Raw genomic sequence first — 15891 nt, forward strand, 5'->3', positions numbered from 1 at the left:
CTGGGTCACTTCAGAGGAAAGAGATTTTGTTTGTGAAGTTTTCAGTGCTGCTGAGCCATCATCCTGTGTAACAATTCTGATGGAGATGAAGTCTGGCCACTGCTTTATAGATGTTATAGATGAAGTTACACAAAAATAGAAGTTTTTGATGGAATTTTTTTAAACATAATTGAACACATAAAAACTGTCCATTTGCTTATTGTCTCAAGAAAGGGAAGGGATGGAGGTGGAAGGAGTAAGGAACAGAATATGGAACTCGAAATTTTAAATAAAAAACAGAAACAGAGAACCACAAGATTTTCCCATCTAACTTGCAGCTGAAAACTTCCATATGTGTTACCTTCCCATTAAAATACCTGCTCTTGAAACAGGAATTGTCTTACTTTTCAATTTGTGTATTGAGGACTTGGCACAGAGCTTTGCACACATTAAATGCTTAATAAATTATTCCCCCCCCCATATATTCATTCATTCATGCAAGGAGCTTACATTCTAATGGCACAATCTAGTTATTACAAAGTATTTTGCATATTTATTTCATGTTAACCTGCCAGCAACCAGGTGAGACAAATCATGTAGATATTGTTAGCTCTTTTCTCCATTTTCATGAATATTTGTGTGAAAGTTACAAAACATTATACAAATATAAGACATTATTTATATATCTAAGTTAATACAAATTTATATCTATTTGTTCACTAGGCAATAGCAGCAGATATATATATTTTCCATTCTTGATTTGTACACCAGTCATCAAATGCTATTAAATTCCTCATGGATAGGAGCAGCTAGATGGCATAGTGGATAGAGCACTAGCCTTGAATTCAGGAGAACCCGAGTTCAAATCTAGTCTCAGACACTTAACCCTTCCTCGCTGTGTGACCCTGGGCAAGTCACTTAACCCCAGCTTCAAATAAATAAATAAATAAATTCCTCATGGGTAATATACACATAATGAGCTTTTAAGAGAAGCTATTAGTGTTTGTGAAATCTTTCTTATTTTTTAAGGCTATTGTGTACAGACTTAAAGGGGATTACCTCCACCTCATGCTCAAATCATTCCTTAAAACTGCCACGCTGAGTACAGACCCTGCAGCAGACCCAAGTGTCAGTTCTAATGCATGAGAAGAGCAGAAGTTTGGAAAATAGGGTCTTCTTTGACACAGAATCCCAACTATGACACTTAATAGTTATATAACCATGGGCACATCACTTAATTCTGAGCCATAGCTCACAACCACAATCAAAAAACTGAATGTGACAGACTCTACCAAGTGGCATTATAAAAATTACAAAGAAATATAGAGAATGAAACACATCTGTACTCTGCTTTGGTTAGTCCACATCCGGAACACTAGGTTTAGTTCTCGGCACTATGATTTAGGAAGGATATTGGTAAGCAATTGTGATATATGAAATGTTCAAGAAATATAATTTCTGGGCATTCAGTTTATTAATTTCTTTAACTTTGATCATATCTGATCTGGTAGAGTAGGTCTATGCCCAATATTTCACCTTATCATTAGCCCTGGTCTTTAAAGATTGGCTGAATAATCTATAAGGGCTAATTTCTGAATGAGGAAATATGGAGAAAATCTGATAATTCAACAATTGGTTATTAATATTAATAGCCCTAACCTCCCAGGAAAACTAGGTTTGAGAACTTAAAATGACCTAGAAATCCCCATAACCCCTTTTGCACATCTTAAAAGACCCTTATTGGGGCAGCTAGGTGGTGCAGTGGGTAGAGCACTAGGCCTGAAGTCAGGAGGACTTGAGTTCAAATCTGGCCTCAGACACTCAATACTAGTTGTGTGATCCTGGGCAAGTCACTTAACCCCAATAGCCTTGGTGAGGGGGAAAGATCCTTGTCTCCTTCCCTCCTGCAAAACATTAGGAACAGAAATCTCATACAAGACTTCCATTTTCTGCCTGTCTTTGATATATCCCCTTAACAAACAGTTGCAATATGTCAGATAAGGAAGCAGGCTAACCTGTTTGCTGGTTTCTTTAGACCCTATAAAAGGCCCTATATCCTTTTGTTCAGGGCCATGTGCTTTGGAGGCGAATCCCTGTATGGTCAAAGTCGACTTTAATAAATTCTCCAATTAAAATTAATATTTCTCAATATGTCTCTATATTTTGCCACAATATAAGTAACCATTTCTTTCACTACAGAGTATGAGGAGAGAGAAAGGGTGACCAAAAGGCTGAAGGATTTTGAAATCTTGCCATATAAGAACAGGTTGAAAGAACTGGAGCTATTCAACTTAAAGAAAATACAACTTAGTAGAACTAATTCTAAGTATTTGAAGTACTATACATGAAACAGGGAGTAGATCTTTTGCTTGACCCAAAGGCAGAATTAGAAACAATGGATAAACTAGGGAGACTAAGCTCTTGTGTAATGGAAAAAGAGCTAAGAGCTGAATGAGCAACTTTAGGGGACATTATTTCATATCACTGGATATCTTCAAGTGGAAATTGAACAACCACTCATCAGAATATCAAAGAGATTTTATTCAAGAATGGGTTATAAACAAGCCATTCTCCAACTGATAAATGTGAAAGGATATAAACAGACAATTTTCAGAAGAAATTAAAGCCATTTCAAGTCATATGAAAAAATGCTCTAAATCACTACTAATTAGAAAAAATGCAAATTAAGACATCTCTGAGATATCACTGCATACCTCACAGATTGGCTAAGATGACAGGAAAAGATAATGATGAATGTTGGAGGGGATGTGGGAAAACTGGGACACTGATGCATTGTTGGTGGAGTTGTGAAAGAATCCAGCCATTCTGGAGAGCAGTTTGGAACTATGCCCAAAGGGCTGTTACACTGTGCATACCTTTTGATCCAGCAGTGTTTCTACTGGACTTGTATCCCAAAGAGATCATAAAAAAGGGGAAAGGAATTATGTGTGCAAAAGTGTTTGTTGCAGTCTTTTTTGTAATGGCTAGAAACTGGAAAATGAATGGATACTCATCAGTTAGAGAATGGCTGAATAAATTATGGCATATGAATATAATGCAATATTATTGTTTTATAAGAAATGATGAGCAGGATGATTTTACAAAGACCTGGAGAGACTTACATGAACTGATGCTAAGTTAAGAGAATAGAACCAAGAGAACATTGTACACAGCAACAATTATATGATGGATGTGGCTCTTTTCAACAATGAGGTCATTCTGGCCAAGTCTAATCAATAGACTTATAATGGAGAGAGCCTTCTGCATCCAGAAAGAGTATTATGGGGACTGAATATGGATTACAACATAGTATTTTCACCTTTTTTGTTATTGTTTGCTTGGTTGTTTTTTCTCATTTTTTCCCTTTTTGATCTGATTTTGTTTTTGCGAAACATTGATAAATGTGGAAATATGTTTAAAAGAATTGCACATGTTTATCATATGTTGAATTACTTATTGTCTAGAAGAGAGGGTAGGGGAAGGGAGGAAGAAAAATTTGGAACACAAAGTTTTTCAACAGGGAATATTGAAAATTATATTTGCATATATTTTGAAAATAAAAAGCTATTATTTTTAAAAAATGAAATTTTAAAAGAGAAAAATAAAGAATGGGTTATAAAAAACAAAGTCTCCAAATTCAAGCCTTCAATAGCTACAGGGGAAATGTATTCCACAGAGCTAATAATTAAAGAAATGAAGATTCAATTAACTATGAAGTTGCACCTCACATACATCAGATTGGCAATGTTGACAAAAACAGAAAATGATCATTGGAGGGGCTGTTAGAAAAGCAATCACTTTCATGCCCTGTTAATTGATCTGTGAATTGGTGCAATTATTCTGAAATGTAATTTGGAGTTATGCTCAAAATGTTAGTCTTTCACTTAGCAGTACCATTAATAGGCTTATACACTACAGATTAAAAATTAGAAAGGAAAGAACACAGGTATATACTTATAATAGCTCTTTCATGTGGCCGCAAAGATCTGGAAACTGAGGAGGTACCCATCATTTAGGAAATAGCTGAACAAATTATATACCATAATTTATACCATAAATATACATATATATATACATATGCATATACATATACACACACACATACCATATTTTCATTTAGATCAAGGAATAACTTGATATCAATGAAAAAGACAGCAAGCAATGCAGGGACAGGAGGCAAGCTATATCATGGGTATTTGGGGTCTTTGGTTGTAAGATTCAGAAAATGCTAATAAATGCAAAATAAATATAAATTATGGTATATGACTATGACAGAATACTATTTTTTATAAGAGATGATGAAAGGGATGGTTTCAGAAAAAACTGAAAAGATTTATATGAACGGTTGTAGAGTGAAGCAAATAGAACTTTTACACAATAACATTTTAAAAATAGATAACTTTGAAAGACTTAAGAACTATGATTCCCTGGGACTGATGATAAAGCATGCTTCTTACTCCCTGACAGAAATGATGAACCAAAGGGACAGAGAAGTTTTTTTATTTAAATGGCCAATGCAAGAATTTGTTTTGGTTGACTATGTATATCTGTCTGCAGGCTTTGAAGTTACTGGTTTTGGGGTTTTTGTTTTGTATTTTTCATGTGTGGGGGCAGTGAGAAGAAGTAAAAAGAGCTTTTTATTCATTGAAAACTTCATTTTTTAAAAGAGAAAGTATCTGAGAAGCCTTCCTAATCTGCAATTATATAATTTTTGTCTGTACATTGGGATTAATAATAAGTGCATTCCCTCTTTGTCAATGTTTTACTTTTGCTTTCCTCCCCCTTTTGTCTTATCAAAGACTAACATTTCTAGAACTATATCAACTAATACTGGGAAGAAGGGGCATCCTATCTTTACACTTATTTGTAGTAGAAAATTTTCTAATATTTCTCCAGTGCAAACAATGCTAGCTGTGAATTGTGAGACAAATAAAAAATAGGCCTTTTCATAACTTCAGGTTTTAAATATTTCTAATATAAATGCATTAACAAATGAGATAACAATTGTAAAGTATTTAGCACTGTATCTGACATAAGTTCTATGCAAATGTTAGCTACTATTATCCTTGAAATATTTGTGGGTTTTATAATTCTTCTATTCCCTGTCTCAAGGGCTGTTATAAGGGAAACCATATCAAATTGTGACTTATGATTTAAACTGCATCTGGATTCTCCTATCTTACAATATGCTTCTCATTTGCCTCATCTCACCCTCAACTGATTTATGGACAAAGAAAACATAATCAGGAAAGTAAGCTTGATGTAAAGGAAGTGCTATAATGCATTTTAAAATACATTTCCTGCTGTTTGGAGTTTTTCCAAGCTACTACTGTCCCTGCTGGCTTAGATAATTGAGGGGGAAGGACCTGTGTTACATTTGTAACGTGCTCTCCTGGCAGTTACAATTACTAGTCTGTCCTAGACCCACCAGAGTACCTTTGACCACTGTCCTTTGCAGTGTGAACTCTACCCGGCTCGCCTCCTCTGAGGCCTTCTAAGGTCTCTGGCCACAATCTCTTGAATCTATAGCTTAATAACCGGTAGCGCACTCAAGAACAACCACGTGTAATCTTAAAAGCCTTTATTATACCTACTCACATAATGCCCTAACTGATGCCCTGACTTGTTGGTTCCCGAGTGAACACCTGGTCAGAAGACCCACGTGTTCACTACCAAAACCCTTACCTCTTTTGGCTACCCATCTTGGCTTGGCCACCCAGGCTAGGGAGCCAGGGTGAAGACTCTGAACACAGCAGAGACAGATAGCTAAAATTCTATAGTAAAGGTACCCTTCATTTCCCAGCTGGCCAGACAGTGATCATTGCTACAAAGATTCAGGATGTCAGGCTTGCCTGCAGAGGTCAAAAGGACTTTTGTCCAGAGTTCACAATAGTATCAACAACTTGAACTTTTTCCTGAGAACTATAGAGAAAAGATAGAGAGAATCCACTGAATGGAGACATTTGGGAGGAGGGGTAGATCTTGCTCTGGGCACCTTCCCTTCTATGTCCCTTTCATTACCCTCACCCACAGGTCTCAGTTCTCACTAGTGAGACAAAGTGCACGGAGCCCCTGGCAACTTTCTGTTGTCCCCTTCTGTGTTTCATAAAAGAACAGTACCCACTTCACCCAGCCTCCCACACTTTCTGCCTCTATTTCTTTCCTGGAAAGAAAGAAAGAAAGAATAAAAGCATTTTTTGTCTTCTATAACTAAAGTCCCCAAATAGCCATGATAGAGCTTGCCTCCTGCCCCTGCATTGCTTTCAGGACTGGGATTTGAATCGAGATCTTCTGACCTTCAGACGAGGATTCTTTCCACTCCACACTACATGTAACACAGAGTAGTTTGAACAGGTCCAAAACATCCCATATCCACGTATTCCCCAAGGAACAGTATTATATAGATTGAATTCTAAGTTAATAAGGTCTTAAATATAGCTATTTCAGGTTGATCCTGGTTTTGAGGGCAAATTTTTTAGAAAAACTTATTAAAGTTAGTTTCTTATTTAAGGCTGAGTCATTTGGTTCTCATCTAAACAACATGTTCTAGTAACATATAAGGAATCTAGGAAGGAATGATGCAGAGGGAAAATGCTGGTTCATACTCAATGATAAAATTAAATCTCATAGACAGCAAAAAGTCATTTTGGAAAAATTAATCACTTCATTGGAGTGAGCTCTAGGAAATCTCTAGTCACTACTGGGCATGGACAGAGACTGGTTTCTTGGAAGATTGATGGGGGAGAAGGAGTAGCTCAAGGAGTCCATTTTTTCAGCCTCCAGAAGCTTCTGAGGAGCTCTGAAACTCAAGCAGGAGCCCTTGGAAGGTTATAATTAAATAAACAAGCCTCCCCAAGCTCACCCATAGAAAATACTAGAGTCAGAGTTAATCCTGGTATATTCAACTCTATTTATCATAGACTTTTTAGAGTTGTGAATACCTTTGGAAACCATTTAGTCCAACACATCCTTTTATGGTCAATAGTTCTCATTACTCTGAATTACTTTCATTAATAATAGATCAGATCCATATAATGAAGTACACAGGATGACAATCTTAAATTTGCAGTGTGAAGGGAACTCAAGAGGCCATCACTGTTTTATCAGTGATAACTGGGAGATTTAGTGAGGTTAAATAGTTTGCTTAAGGCTACCCAGGATCTAATGGCAGAGCAAACAATAGAATCTTAGTTTCCGGTTTGAAAAAAGTTTGATTGACATGTTTTATTTTAATTAACATTTCCAGATTGCCTTCACTCCATGGGAATTCTCTTGTAACAAAGGAAAATGTTCCACCAAAATTAACAATAATGACCTCCTCTGAAAGGACATCTAACATCTCACATCTTTAGCATTCTGCCCCCACCTCTGTATTTTTGTTATTAAGCTTTTTATTTTAAAAACATATGCATAGATAATTTTCGATATTAATCCTTGCAAAACATTGTTACAAATTTTTTCCCTTATTTCCCCCATCCCTTCTTCTAGACAGCAAATAATCCAATATATGTTAAACATATGCAATTCTTCTATATATATTTCCATAACTATCATGCTGCACAAGAAAAATCAGATCAAAAAGGGGAAAAATGAGAAAGAAAACAAAATGCAAGCAAACAACAATAATGAAAATGCTATATTGTGATTCACACTCAGATCTCACAATCCTCTCTCTGGATGTATATGGCTCTTTTCATCAGAAGATCATTGGAACTGGCCTCATTCATTTCATTGTTGAAGATGGCCACATCCATCAGAATTGATCATTGTATAATCTTCTTGTTGCCATATACAACAGTCTCCTGGTTCTGCTCATTTCACTCAGCATCAGTTGATGTAAGTCTCTCCAAGCCTCTCTGAAATCATCCTCCTCATCACTTCTTACAGAACAATAATATTCCATAACATCCATATACCGTTACTAATTCAGCCATTCTCCAGTTGATGGGCATCCACTCAATTTCCAGTTTCTAGCCACTACAAAATGGGCTGCCACAAAAATTTTTGCACATATGGGTCCTTTTTCCTCTTTTATGATTTCTTTGGGATACACACCCAGGAGATATTACTGGATCAAAGGGTATGCACAGATAGCCCATTGGGCATAGTTACAAATTGTTCTCCATAATGTTTGAATCAATTCACAATTCTACTAACAATATATTAGTGTCCTAATTTTTCCAATCCCTTCCAATATTTATTATTAGTTTTTCCTGTCATCTTAGCCAATCTGAGATCCCCTCTCTATTTGTATTTTTAATAAACAGAGAAGCTAGCTGGTACAGTGGATACGGTGTCAGACCTTGAATCATCTTTAAATCTGACCTCATACAGCATGATAAATGTGGAAATATGTTTAGAAAATGGCACATCTTTAACCTATAGTACATTACTTGATGTCTAGAAGATGGGGGATGAGAGTAAGGAAAGGAGAAAAATTTAGAACACAAAGTTTGCAAGAATGAATGAATATATATTGATTTCAATATTTTACTCACCTTCCTGGGGGGAAAATTTTTTTTATAACAAATGTGCACAATCGAGCAAAACAGATTCTCTCATTGACCTTGTATCACTTTTTCTGACCATCATGAAAGCACTTGACGTGTGCAAGTTCTCTATAAAATAGTCTTTCTGGTAAATGTACATTTGGCATTTGAATATCACAATTATATGCATATACACATATATGCATATAATTATATATTTAATATAAAATATTGAAATCAGTATATATTCATTTTTAAAGACCAGTTATATTATCATTAATCAATATTGTTGCAGTTTTCAATTTTGTCTTATTGTTCTTTCCATTTATGTAATTATTACCATTGTATTTGTTGTTTCTATATGCTGTTTATTATTTCAATCCTTATCTCTTCTTACTTCATGCTGTACCTCTTTTACTAAAAGATAGATATACATTATAATTCATACATACACACATTCCCCATGTTTCTCTGAGGGCTTGAAATTCATCATTTCTCATAGTACCCATTACATCCATGTATTAACATTTGTTCAGCAATTTCCCAGTGGAGGAACACCCACTTTGCTTATAATGTTACTTGCTACAAGCATATAAACACACAAAAAGTGCTACCTTGAATATTTTAATATGTCTGGACATATTTACCCAGTTTTGATGTCTTTAGGGTGTATTGCAGTCAGCAGCATCCCTAGGTCAGAGAATGAACATTTTAGTCACTTTTTTTTTGCATAATCCTAAATGTCTTTCCAGAATCATTAAACCAATTTATAGGTTCAGCAGCAGCATATCAATGTGTCTGGCTTCTTACAGTCCCTCCCACAACATTTACATTATTTGTCATCTTTGGCAACTTGCTGAATATGAGATGCATCATTTTGACTTACATTTACATTGTTCATGATTTGAAATATATTTAATGATTGCTAATAATTTACCATTCTTCTCTTGAGAGCATTGAGTTGGAGACTAAGCCCAAATTCTTTCAAAGACCACCCCAATAAACAAGCTTGGTGTCCCAACAATAGAATCCTAGATTTCAGAATCTCAGCAGTGTGAAGGACCTCAGAGATTGTCTCATGCTTCTGATGCTCCCATTTCAATGAAGGCCAACAGGGATCCCCCAACTCTAGGAATTTTTCTCTGATTCCTGAGGGTTAGCCCTGAACATCTAACACAGGAGACACTAATCAAGCAGATACCATTCCCAAAAATCTAACCATGCCTTTGAAGGGTCGCAAATTTATCTGGTAGGAACCCAAGATTTCTCAGGATAGCTCAATAATTTGCCTAAGGTAACTCAGATCATAAGGCAGAACATAAAATCAAAGTTCTGTGCTCTTCCCACTGTACCAACTGCTGCCCTAGAGATGGAAGAGGAACTTTAATCAGTCCATTGTCATCCTGTTCCCACTGCCTTTCACAAAGGTAAGCGAAGTCCCCTAGACTGTCTTGTTAGCAAATCTAAAATTCATACATTACAGCCTCCCTTCCCTTGGAGTGCCTGGTAGAAGCACATGTGAGTTTGATCTCAACCTAGGTCCCCTCCTGGTCTCTCCCTAACTTCTTCCCAACTCCTCCCTAATTCCTCCCTATCTTCCTAGACTTTGCCCTTACTTCTCTCCCCTTATTTCCTCCAACTTTAAAAGTCCCTTCAGTAGAAACATCTTGCTTAATCATATATGATTTAGCCCGTGAGCTACTTCACGTGCTAAATGGCATCTTTTTGTGGCTGTGATAAATACCTCGTGAGTGTTTCACAATGTGAACCGCTCTCCCACATGTTTACTTCATTTACACTTCTTGATCTTGATGTCAGAGGCCTTCTAGTCTGACAGAAACTTCATCTAAAACATAACCAAGAGCTGACTAATTCAAATAATCATTTTCTTCTTGAAAACCTCTACTAATAAGAAATACCCTGCCTTCAAAGCCATCCTTTTTGCCTTTGGATTTCTGTAATTATATAATCAGGATGTATAGATTATTATATATTATACATAAATATAGATTTATAGAATATAAATATATATATCTTATAATTGTATGATTATAATATGTGAATATGTACATCCACACCTACATATAATTTTCCACTAGTCATTTTGAAACAAAGTCTATAACCAAATGGGAGAATTGCTGTTGAAAACTGTTGCTTTTAAAAAGATCTCAGATTGGGACTTTGAAATACATTGCAATTAATCTAACTGAAATATGAACCTTTCAACTTTAAAGTCTTTTAAAGTAAAAATAAAAACCCAGAATGTCTCAGGAAGTACAGGCTAGGGATAATGGAGGACTCTGAGGAAATAGAGGAGAGGGTGGGGGAGGGGAAAAGTGAGAGGGAGCCCGCTGAGGTCATGGCTACCACTCCCCTTTACTCCACATGTATTTAGTCATTTCTGTTGTCCAGTTCCTATTGTTCACAGAGAATCTCCCTTGGGTTCCTCCAGTCATACATAACTTAAGGCTGAGTAAACCATTAGCTGTGCCTGAACAAACTTCATAAATCAGAAAGATCAAGCTCTGAGGACAAATTTCCCTTCCATTATTCAGCATCCCATAAAAATTTTATGTTCTTCCTGTTTTGTCCAACTCAGATGGATACCTTTTCTCACCTAGAACACACCCCACATCTACAAATGGCTCTTCTGAGCACTGACAGAGTCATTGTCTGAGTGCCCCCTAAAGTGAAAGGCCACAGGGTTTCATTGCTCAGGTAGTGTCCAAGGTCCCAGGTGAGATTCTTTTAGGTGTGTCACATTCTATGACTTCCCCAAAAATGTGGGTCATCCCACAACTTACAAAGGAAGGACTAGATTTGAAAAAGAAGTATGACGCATGATATGATGCTTCATGTTCCCAACACTACTCCTCTTCATGGGTCCTTCCCCCTACTCTGCCCTGCAGAATGCCCTTCCTCCTCTTCTCCATCCAACTACTTGTTTTCCAAGGTCCAACTCAAATCCTGTCTCCTCCAAAATAACTCTTTGAGCCCACCAAAGCACCCTGGGATGAAATTCTACAAGCATTTATTAAATTCTAGGTAGGTAGGTGGGTCATAGGGAGGGCAATTAACAGGAGGCTTTTGTTAAATTTAAGTGGAATTTAAGGGGTCTCTTTTTTTCACTTAATAGTGTTTTGTTGTTGTTTTTTCCCAATTACATGTAAAGATAATTTAACGTTCAGTTTTATAAGATTTTAAGTTCAAATTTTTTTCTCCCTCCCTCCCTTCTCTCACCCTTCCCTAAGGCAGCAAATAATATGATATAGATTATATATGGACAGTCCTTTTAAACATATTTTCATATTAGTCATGCCATAAATAAAGTTAAAATAGTATGCTTTGAACTTCATTCAGTCACCATAGTTCTTTCTCCGAATTTCTCCACCCTAAGTTTATTGAAATTGTCTTCAACCAGTGCGCTGTTGAGAAGAGTAAATCTGTCATATTTGATCATTACCCAATTTTGCTGTTGTACAATATTCTCCTGGTGCTATTCACTCCATTCAACAACAGTTTGAAGTGGTAAAGGCAGCAGCAGTGGTTTGGGGAGAGCAGTAGATTTGGGAGAATATAATTATAAAGAACTATTATATAAAAGTTCACGACATGGAACAACCATGACAAAATATCTATCACAGATTACTAAGGTTTTGCTATTTTATTGTGAATAGCACACAGGAGTTAGCAAGTAAAAGGGTTTTAACAACTAACAAGAACAAAGACAAATTCCCTAGTAGAACTCACAATTAATTAAAGGGAAGACCCTATAAAATAGGAGAGTCCTTCAAAGTGCACTTAGTCCTGAAGAGTTAGCTAAGAGCTACAACATGGGTGGATCTTTTATAGGGGAAATATAATTTGAAGGGAGTGGGGGAGGAAAGAGGGGCAGGAACTGACATCATAACTAGGCTTTCTGATTGGATAAGGTGAGGTCTCCAGAGAGTCCCACCTGGGGTGGGACTGGACTGTAATCAAAAGTTCACTGGAACAAAAAACCTTAAGAACAAAAGCCTCACTTAAGGATGAAATGATCCCATCAGTGCCCTTCCCAGTATGTCTCTAGGGGGTATTGTAATCCTATCAGTGCTTCAGGCTTTCTGTGCTAATACTACCTAACTACCTAGGACCTCATCAACTTCATGTAAGTCTCTCCGGGCTTTTCTGAAATCAGCTTGCTCATCATTTCTTATAGAACAACAATATTCCATTATATTAAAATACCTCATCCCATTCCCCAATTGATGGGCATTTATTTAATTTCCAACTTCTTGCCACCACAAAAAGAATTGCTATAAATATTTTTTTTTACATATGGGTCCTTTTCCTGTTTTTAATTTTTCTCTTTTATTATATCCTTGGGATATAAACCTAGTAATGGCACTTCTGGATCAAAGGATATGCACAATTTTATAGCCCTTAAGGCATATCACCAAACTGCTCTCTAGAATGTCTGGATCAGTTCACTACTCCATCAACAATGCATTAATGTCCCAGTTTTCCCACATCCCTTTTCACATTTATCATTATCTTTTCTGTCATCTTAGCCAATCTGATGTGTGACATGCTATCTCAGAGTTGTTTTAATTGTTGAATTCCTTGTTGAATTCTTTCCATTGCCAAAATCACCATGACCCCACAGTTACTATATCTAAGCAGAAAGTCAAGTTATGTTATATCTGTCCTATATAAGAACCTATCTGTACCTCACTCTCCTCTACTCCAATTCCTTTTAGGTCACTAACTCCTTTTAGGGTTAGCCTACCCTAACATAATAATCTTTTAATTCATGGTGGATTCATTAGGAACTGCCACTTTATGGCAATAGGTTCTCTTGCTTTATGTCATCTTTCCCCTTGTTAATTGTTAAGTTAGCCCACTGTCAGCAGTGTAATAAAATCTTTTTAACCCTAAGGCCTCTTGATTTGGAGGTCTAAGCTTACAAATTCTTTTGAGACACCTCTCAACATCAGCCTAAGACCCCAATATACTTTTGGGGTCCAAATCCTTTCTTCCCAATACAGGAAAGTCCTGAAATCCTAATATATTGGGGGGGGCTTAGCATTTCTTTACTCTAATACCCTAACATGAAAAGAAGGTAGACATCACCCAATTCCATCCCTTCTTCATACAAATAAGAAAAGAGAAGCCCAAAGGAATCTTTATTATTATTATTATAGCTTTTTATTTACAAGATATATGCTTGGGTAATTTTACAGCATTGACAATCGCAAAACCTTTTGTTCCAACTTTTCCCCTTCTTCCCCCCACCCCTTCCCCCAGATGACAGGCAGTCCAATACATGTTAAATATGTTAAAACATAAATTAAATACAATATATGTATACATGTCCAAACAGTTGTTTTGCTGTACAAAAAAGAATCGGACTTTGAAATAGTGTATAATTAGCCTGTGAAGGAAATCAGAAAAGCAGGCAGACAAAAATAGAGGGATTGGGAATTTTATATAGTAGTTCATAGTCATTTCCCAGAGTTCTTTCACTGGGTGTAGCTGGTTCAGTTCATTACTGCTCTATTGGAACTGATTTGGTTCATCTCATTGTTGAAGAGGGCCACGCCCATCAGAATTGATCATCATATAGTATTGTTGTTGAAGTATATAATGATCTCCTGGTCCTGCTCATTTCACTCAGCATCAGTTCATGTAAGTCTCTCTAGGCCTTTCTGAAATCATCCTGTTGGTCATTTCTTACAGAACAATAATACTCCATAATATTCATACACCACAATTTATTCAGCCATTCTCCAATTGATGGATATCCACACAGCTTCCAGTATCTGACCATTACAAAGAGGGCTGACACAGTCTTGTACATACAGGTCCCTTTCTCTTCTTTAAAATCCCCAAAGGAAAATTGCTTATTAAGATCAAGCATCTAGTTAATAGTAAAGATAAACATCTAGGAATTTTTCTTTTTTTTAAAAAACCATGTTTATTTAATTTTTAAAATTTTGAGTTCTAAATTCTCTCCTTCCCATCCCTTCCCTCACCCATTGAGAAAGTAAGAAATATGCCAATTATATTTCTATATTAGTCATGTTATTAAAAAAAAAAAAAGCAATAAAGGTGAGACATAGGAACAATAAAAATAAAGTGAAAAATGCTTTAATTTACACTCAGAGTTCATCCATTCTCTGGAAATGGATAGCATTTTTATGATGAATATAATAATTTTTCTATATCATATTTTTTCCTAATGTCTTCCTCTTAATGTTGGTATCACTAACATTGTGCTGCCTGTGACAGTACTCCTCTTTCTGCCTTATATTGCATTTATTTCTTTTGTTAAGTCTTTATGTATTCATATCTAACTCCCAACTATATTTTAGTATCCTTTACTATAAGATCCCCTTTCTTTATATTCCAGCCTACCTAGATTTTTGTGACATTAGTTTTTCCTGGTTTTCTTCCTACCTTCCTGATTGCTCCTTCAGAATCTCCTTTCTTGGTTCATCATCAAGATCACACTCCCTAAATATGGGGGTCCCACAAAACTCTATCCTAAATTCCCAACTATTCTTTTTAGTATAATAACTAATAGCAACTATCAATATATGTTCACAGCTAGCATTTATGTAGTACTTTTTTATAGCTTTTTATTTACAAGATATATGCATGGGTCATTTTTCAACATTAACAATTGCAAAATCTTTTTTCCAATTTTTCCCCTCCTTCCCCCCACCCCCTCCCCCCAGATGGCAGGTTGACCAATTTAAATATGTTGAAGTATAAGTTAAATACAATATATGTATACATGTCCATACAGTTATTCTGCTGTACAAAAAAAATCCGACTTTGAAATAGTGTACAATTAACCTGTGAAGGAAATTTTAAAAATCAATAATTTTCTCTTGTTCAGGTTTTTTTGGGGTCTCTGGAAGCATTTCAAAAAAATACTTTACACATATTATCTTATTTCATTTGATTCATACAACAACTCTGTGAGATAAATTCTATTATTAGAATTATTATCTTTAAGAAAACTTGAGGCTGAGAGAAGTTAAATGACTTATTCAGGGTTTCACAAATAGCATATATGAAGCAAGATTTTAACTCAGGTCTTCCTGACTCCCTGACCAGCATCACCATGTTGCCTTGCTGCTGGGCACTGGAATATAAAGGAGTAAAAATAAAGTGCTTGCCCTCAGAATAGTAATAGGTTAGGGTTGGGGGATGGGATGGGAATATATAACATATATGCAAATTATAAATTATCATTTAAAAATGCAACTGAGATAAAGAGAAATTCACAGTTCTATATGATATAAGGCAAATAATATATAAAATAAGATTAAAAAAATACATTGTATCCAGATTGTGGGGTACCTAAAATTCCAGATTGTGGGGCACCTAAAGTACCAGATTAGGAAATTTATATTCCAACCTAGACGTAATAGAG

The 15891-nt window shown here is 35.9% G+C and overlaps 1 long non-coding RNA gene across 1 annotated transcript in view; it reads right to left on the reverse strand.

Annotated features, from left to right (window-relative positions):
* Nucleotides 1–15891, reverse strand: part of LOC141549614 (uncharacterized) — a 106812-nt gene that overhangs the window by 70528 nt on the left and 20393 nt on the right. The gene's annotated exons all lie outside the window — the stretch shown is intronic.

The sequence above is a fragment of the Sminthopsis crassicaudata genome, chromosome 1 (genome assembly GCF_048593235.1).
Source record: "Sminthopsis crassicaudata isolate SCR6 chromosome 1, ASM4859323v1, whole genome shotgun sequence".
Lineage (NCBI taxonomy): Eukaryota > Metazoa > Chordata > Mammalia > Dasyuromorphia > Dasyuridae > Sminthopsis > Sminthopsis crassicaudata.